Raw genomic sequence first — 6,853 nt, forward strand, 5'->3', positions numbered from 1 at the left:
GAGTTCAAGCCTTTATGGCCAAGATCAAAGAAAGTGGAAAGATGATCTTGTAAAGGAACATAAAGTAAAGGGAAGGCATTACAACTTCCATGCCATTGCAGAAATGGTTGGTTGTCACCTCCTCCCCAAGTTTGTTTTGCTCTTGCTCCTCCGTGAGGTCCTTCCTAGAACCCTTTGTCAATGAGTGGCAAAGGAAAGGCAGAGGATGCGTCATGCAGGGCTTGTTCTGATAAGAAATGGATTTCAAACCTCCATCAACTATCCTCTCCACTTTTAAGAGTCCATTGACTATAAGAATACTCACACCGAAAGGAATTCCATCTGGTATCATAGAGCTCAGTGTAACTTCTAGCACAATAGTGCTCAAAAATCATTTTCACCATTTCAAAACCTACTGAGAAGATAATAATTTTTTTTTCTCTTTCTACCAATTGAAGACACCACCCAGCTATATTTATAATGAAAATACCCTTCTTGGCAGTGTTCATGCATGGGAAAAATCATCATTCCAATGCTTTTCTACTCATCCTTCCAGCAAATGGATTCAAAAAATCATATGCATCAAATAAAAATATTGTTAGATTCAAACTGCCAATTCACTGCCCTTCTAACCAAGTTCACCTTACTTGATCGATTTTGTTCCTGATTTTTTTATTTCTTAACTACAAAATTTCTGCCTCAAAATCTCCCTTTTTTGGATACCAAGTCCTTATCCTTTGAAAGTTTCTCGGCAATAATTTTCTTGATTTTCTGCCTTACTATGATAATCTCTGACAGTATGCATCCTATGATTTTATTGACAGGTCCTTGATCATTTCATTTCCAGTTCATAAATCATCCTTATCCCCTTGATCCTTCTAAGGATCTCAATTTCTTTCCATGGTGGAAATGAAAACCTGTTGATATTTCCACCTTTGGTATTGCCATCTTTGTCCACTAATACGACTTGACCTAGCAAAACACCTCCTAAATTGGCCTTTTGAGAATCAATCGACATCCGTGTGCCTCGACACATCTTTGTTTATTCTATGTCAACAAGCTTATCTTCTTCTGCCTTCAATTTTCCCGCATGAATAACAACTAAATAGTCTAAATCATTCCCTTTGAAAAACTCTCTATTTCCACCTTAGATCTGTCTAGCATGGCACCTCATGTGATCACCATCGGTCAACATTGAAATTGACCTTCCAGCGTAGCAAGATGGGTCTAGAAAAGTCTGACCATGCATGGTCCAATCATCTTCCAGCTCAATTCTATTAGTGGCCCACCTTCACACTTTCCTGATCTGCCTGGGACAAACGCCATCATCTCACGATGTCGCGGTCCTTAAATTCCCTACATCTTCCTTTGTGAGACTATGAGGGTCATCCGATCTACTCGTTCATTACGTCCATCTTTACAATCCCACCCAAAACATCTTCCCACTTGAGTTAAAACATCATCATCCATTTGATGCACATGCAAAATCATGGAACCTTTAGTTACTTGATATTTAAACATGGCGATATAATCCAAAACATTAAGGCCGAACTTAGAGAAAATAAATGCCCACAAAAATATTTAAAAGGGGCTCAACCATGGTGAAAAAGACGTAAGGTATAGGAGAAATTGAAAGGTCGATAGAAGAAATAACTCCTAGGGAGAGGAACACGACCTCTTTGATGATGGAAAAGACCCTCAAGTTTAAGTAAAAAGGTAATGAAGAAACATAATAGGCTTTAGGTTTAAAATGAAAGGCTCATCCAGGAACACATAAACCTAGAAACCATAAACCTTGAGGGTAAAAATAGAGAACAAAATTAATTCAAAGTGATAAAACATTTTCAAGGATACCAAATTTTGCATAGTCATTTTCAGGACTATCACCTTCATCATTCATATTCCTTTCATTGTGCTACAATTGTGGCTATGAAAGCTTGGGTTGTAGTGACTTCCTCCATTCTGGACTAACCTGCTAATCAGAGAAATCCTTATGGAGGTGTGTTGCATTCTCTGCAAATAGCACAGTATAATGAATTGACCTATATTGTTTTTACCTTCGCATGCAAGGCGACAACCGTCCTCTATCCTTTTGATTTTGGGCATTCATTTAAGATTTGTCTCTCTCTAGAATAGTATGTGCACCATATCTCTCCATCATTCTTTGGTTATCCTTTGGATACAATTTTATTTTGAATGGTTAGTTTTTATATTTATATCTAGAGTTCCTTAAGAGATTCTTTGGTTTCATCCTTTTCTAGTTTCTACTTATGTCACAAGCACCGAGATTTAGCAGATCTCCACCACTATAGGGGAAAGGTTCAACATGATGTAGGAGGGCACTTGTATGATTTATGTGGTAGCTCTGAATTGAGCCATAGTAGCTATTCTTATAGCTTGGGTACAGATCTTGCTTGCAGCCATTCCTGGGAACACAACAAATTGACCGACACCCGGGGACCTCTTGTTCTCTAATCCACCTGGGGAGGCAAGATCCTTTGTTTGTCGAGCAATGAGACCCCCTTTAATTTCCTTTTGTTTCATCCTTTTCAATTTTTTTCTAGGGTTGTGCCTTAATCCAGTAGACCATTTTAATTAGATCTATGTAGAAATCAATGAATCTTTCATCCGAAGCTACTCTAATATCTTTTTGTAATATGGATGTAAACGATTCAATTTTCTATGTTTTAGATAGAGGTTCTTCTAACTTGTGACAAACCTTGAATTGTTAATCATAGGTTGTAGTGTCCCTCATAGATTTACATTTTGACTCATGATTCGATAGACTTATCTAGATGTATGATGATATTTTGATTATGATTATGGCTTTATTCCTATGTAGTAGGCATTTATGATGCTATATGGACATGTGATATATTGCTGATCTATGTGATGGGTGACATGTTATTATTATTCAATGGATGATATTTCTTGATATACATATGTATTCAAGATTCTTATGTGATTTATATGATTTCATAATATATGATGGTGATACTAACCCTACTTCATGAGGATGATTTTATGAGATGTGTTTAAATTGGGTGATTGTCTTCGTGAAAGGGATGATGCCTTATCACTCATCGCGAGCATGATAAGGTGTTGCGATTCTCTTTCACTTTTATGCTACTATGATTTTGTATATATTTTCTCTGTTGTGTTTATCGGTGGATGCAGGTTTGCAGGTACCAGACATCAACTCCACCTAGTCTCACAGGTCTGAGCATGTCTTAATCCCAATGGCAGTTGTTGGAGATGACTTTGTTTCCCCTCACCTACTCATGATCTAGTATGCTCACCCTGTTAGTCTTGTTGGTTGTAAGTGTTGTACACTCTTGAGTCGGTATCTCATTTTATCTATGTGCAGTTGGTTATGTGTGTGTATGGTTTATCTTGGATTGGATTAATTATCCTATGGTTGGATAATTTTTATTTGATTAATTAGTTAATGATGAGTAATAATTAATAAAATTATAATTAATTGATTGATTAATAGATATTTGATTTAGTGTTATTGAATTTATTAATGTTTGATTTATTAATTAATTGTTTTACTTTGGATTTAATTGATTGATTATGTATTCAATTGATTTTTCGCTATTGTTTTATTTAATTATTTTTATCCTTTTGATTTATTGTTGATTGATTAATTTTAATTTATTTTAGATATAGTTATAGAGTTGTTTTGATTAATTAATAATGATAAGAGTATAAAGCCTATTTCTTTTCCTACACCTCTAAAAAGTAATATTATTAATATATTGTTTTTACCATGCATGGGAGGTGTAAAAATAAATAAAGTTAATTCTACATACCTCCTATTTGATTGGGCGAATTTAAATTTGTTGGTAGAAAATATAATAAATACTCTTACCTTGGAACTATACACGGTAGGTAAGAAATATTATTTTTATGGATTTATTTGATTGGTCGAGAGTTTTTACTGGAGATCTTTTTATTTGGCTTCATGTAGATATTTGGGGGTTACTAGCGGGAACTATTCTGGATTTTGGATCCATGTTTTTTATTTGGATTGAATATTTTGGAGTGGTGTTGGGTTCAACATTTATTCTTCTTCGATTCAACTCTTTTGGTTTGCGATTTGAAGGTCGGTGGATTTTTAATTTTTACATTCATGTTTTCAGAGAATGCTTCCTTCCTAAGAAAATATGTTTGTTGTGTCTACAAGTCAAAGATTGTTTGGGGATTATTTTATTTTGATTTGATAAGGGAATGGTTAGATTTGTAGGGAAAGATTGATTCTCTTTTGTGAATCGTTATTGTGAATCTTCTTTGTAAAATAATCTTGATTGTGTTTTTCGTGAATGTTACATCTCTGAAATGTTGTTAAAATGAAAATGGAACCCGTGCATATGAATGTTGATGTTTCCAGTATGTCCTTAGAGTGTTTTGGATATCTGTTTGTTTATTGTTCTCTTGTGAACTCCTAGTTGGAATAGGAGTTGTTTCTATGATTTGAATGTGTCAGTTGCATTGTAAGAGCTCTTGAAACTCACAGTGAAGTGTACATATCATGTTCAGGCATTTTAATCTTGTTGTTGGAGTATTGGAAGGTTTGGAAATGTTTTGGTTCAGTTCTTTTGACCTATGCAGAGATTAGGTGCTCTCTAAAATAGGAGTTGTTTTCTATGATTTGCTCTTTGGATCTAAAATGCAATTTTAGCCAAAATGTTTACCCACTGAGTTGCAAACTCATTTCTATGAGTTTCATTTGATGCATAAACCTTGTGTACACCTCTTTTGATTCTTATCCAACCTCTTGATCAAGCCCATGAGGTTATTTTTGTCTCCTGAGTCAATCTAGGCAGCTACTTTATCTTCAGGATCCTTCAAACTTGAGTTATTAAATACTTTACCAGAAATGCCACCAAACCAACCTGAAAAAATCAACAAAGTAACCAATAATTCCACCCTATCTACCAAGAATGCTACTATGCATACCAAAAATGCCATTGTTCAGACCCAAAGAGCTGACAAACTGATCAGGAGAGCTAACCTATAGACTAAGAAAGATGACCTATGGACCCAGAACATTGACCAATGGACTAGAAATGCTATGCAATGAACCAGAAACACTATGCTAGGTACCAAAAATGCTACCCTATAAATCAAGAATGCCACTGTGCATACCAAGAGAGCTAAACTGGTCTAAATTTCCTAGAAAGGTCAATTTTGGTGTTGTAAAGCCCTGGTTCGGATTGTGTGATGTTTCTAGAGGCATGTGGAGTCTATGTTGAGTAATTTTGATTGGTTCATGATTCTACATGATTTTTCATGATTTATTTTTTGCTTCAATATGTGGGATCATGCCCTACCATTGAGGAGTTTCCTTATGCAAAAGTTTTCTCCAGCAAGAGGTTCTTGCCTTGTTGTTTGAGGATTGTTTCTATGACTCCAGTGGGAAATTTTGTACCTGTCTATTGAGTATTTATAGTAGTTTATGATGTGATTATGTTTCATGTCCTTGCTTTGGTACTATTCCTATGAGGTATTTGTGAAGGCCTTATGCTTGTAATGGTTCATATGTATGCTTTATGTGCAGTATGTGCTCACTGATGTTATATGTTCTTGAAGACCTCTTTGTGAGTATTATTTCATGTGTTGTGATGTCATATTATGTGTTACCCTATGGCTTGGAATATTATTAGGGGGAGTGGGCTTCCTTGTGATGATCGGGGTCACGTGAGTTAGGTTGCTTGGCACCTAGACCACCAAGGCACAATGAGAGTTTTCATCTTTATAATTCAGTGATAACTTGTAATAATTGATTTGGGTTTCACCTAATAAGATAATTCTATATGGTTGGGCCATATGAGATGGAAAGATAATCTCCCTTGTACTCTAGTAAGTTGAGATGGCTCCACATGTCTATTAAGGGATTGTTTTCACCCTTCTTTTGTGAGGGTAGCTTGTATGACTAGTAGGAGTATGGATTTCTCCTCTTTGTGAGGATAGTATAAATGTCTACTATGGGTGCATAATTACCTTCTTTGTGAGGCTAGAACATACGAGCGCGACTAATAAGGATGGCCATATTCCCTTTTATATGAGGATAGCATGTGATGACACGTCATTCCTACATGTGACCATGTTCATATACCATGATGTTATTGTACACCTCTGGAAGAGTCTATTGTTGATTTCAGCCCTGTGAAGTTATGTGATTATTGTTATGTTGAGTTCATTATGTGCTATGTTGAGTCCCATTTTTGTTAGGTGTAATCCTAGGTCATGAGTGAGTTTTGGAACCCCATGTCATCTCCTAGCACGGGGGCTGGTTCGTGTTTAGTTCCAAATGGTCAGGTGGTTTCATGCCTTCTCCCATTGGGATATTCTTCATTGGAGTTGCAAACATGGATGTAGATTTTATTTCTCTTCATTGTGTGAGAATAATTGTAGTTGATTCTATCTATTGTGTTACTCATGTATTCATGATGGCATAGTATTAAGGAAAGGATCATGTGCCTTGAAAAAGTGAATCTATGTAATGTGACATTGTAAGACTAAAAATTGTATGTAATAAATATGATATTCTTGAATGTGACACAAGTTGTCCTATTGTATGATTAAATAAGTTGATGTATGATTTTTAGATGGAATATGTACTTTGATTAGATATCATGGATGTATGTTAATGTGATTGTATATGAAAGTAATCCTAATGTTGTGCTTAAGATTCCTAGACCTAAGGTAGTCTTAATGGAAGTAGTGATTGTTTATGGAACTAGTTATATGATTTTAAGAAGGATAAGTATTAGCTTTATGATGATAGAATGAGTTCATTATATGGATTTAGGAACATTTGGTATTGGTGCTTAAAATGAACCTAGACTATAGGATGCTACTCCTAAGT

This window comes from Cryptomeria japonica, chromosome 11, assembly GCF_030272615.1.
Source record: "Cryptomeria japonica chromosome 11, Sugi_1.0, whole genome shotgun sequence".
Classification (NCBI taxonomy): Eukaryota; Viridiplantae; Streptophyta; class Pinopsida; order Cupressales; family Cupressaceae; genus Cryptomeria; species Cryptomeria japonica.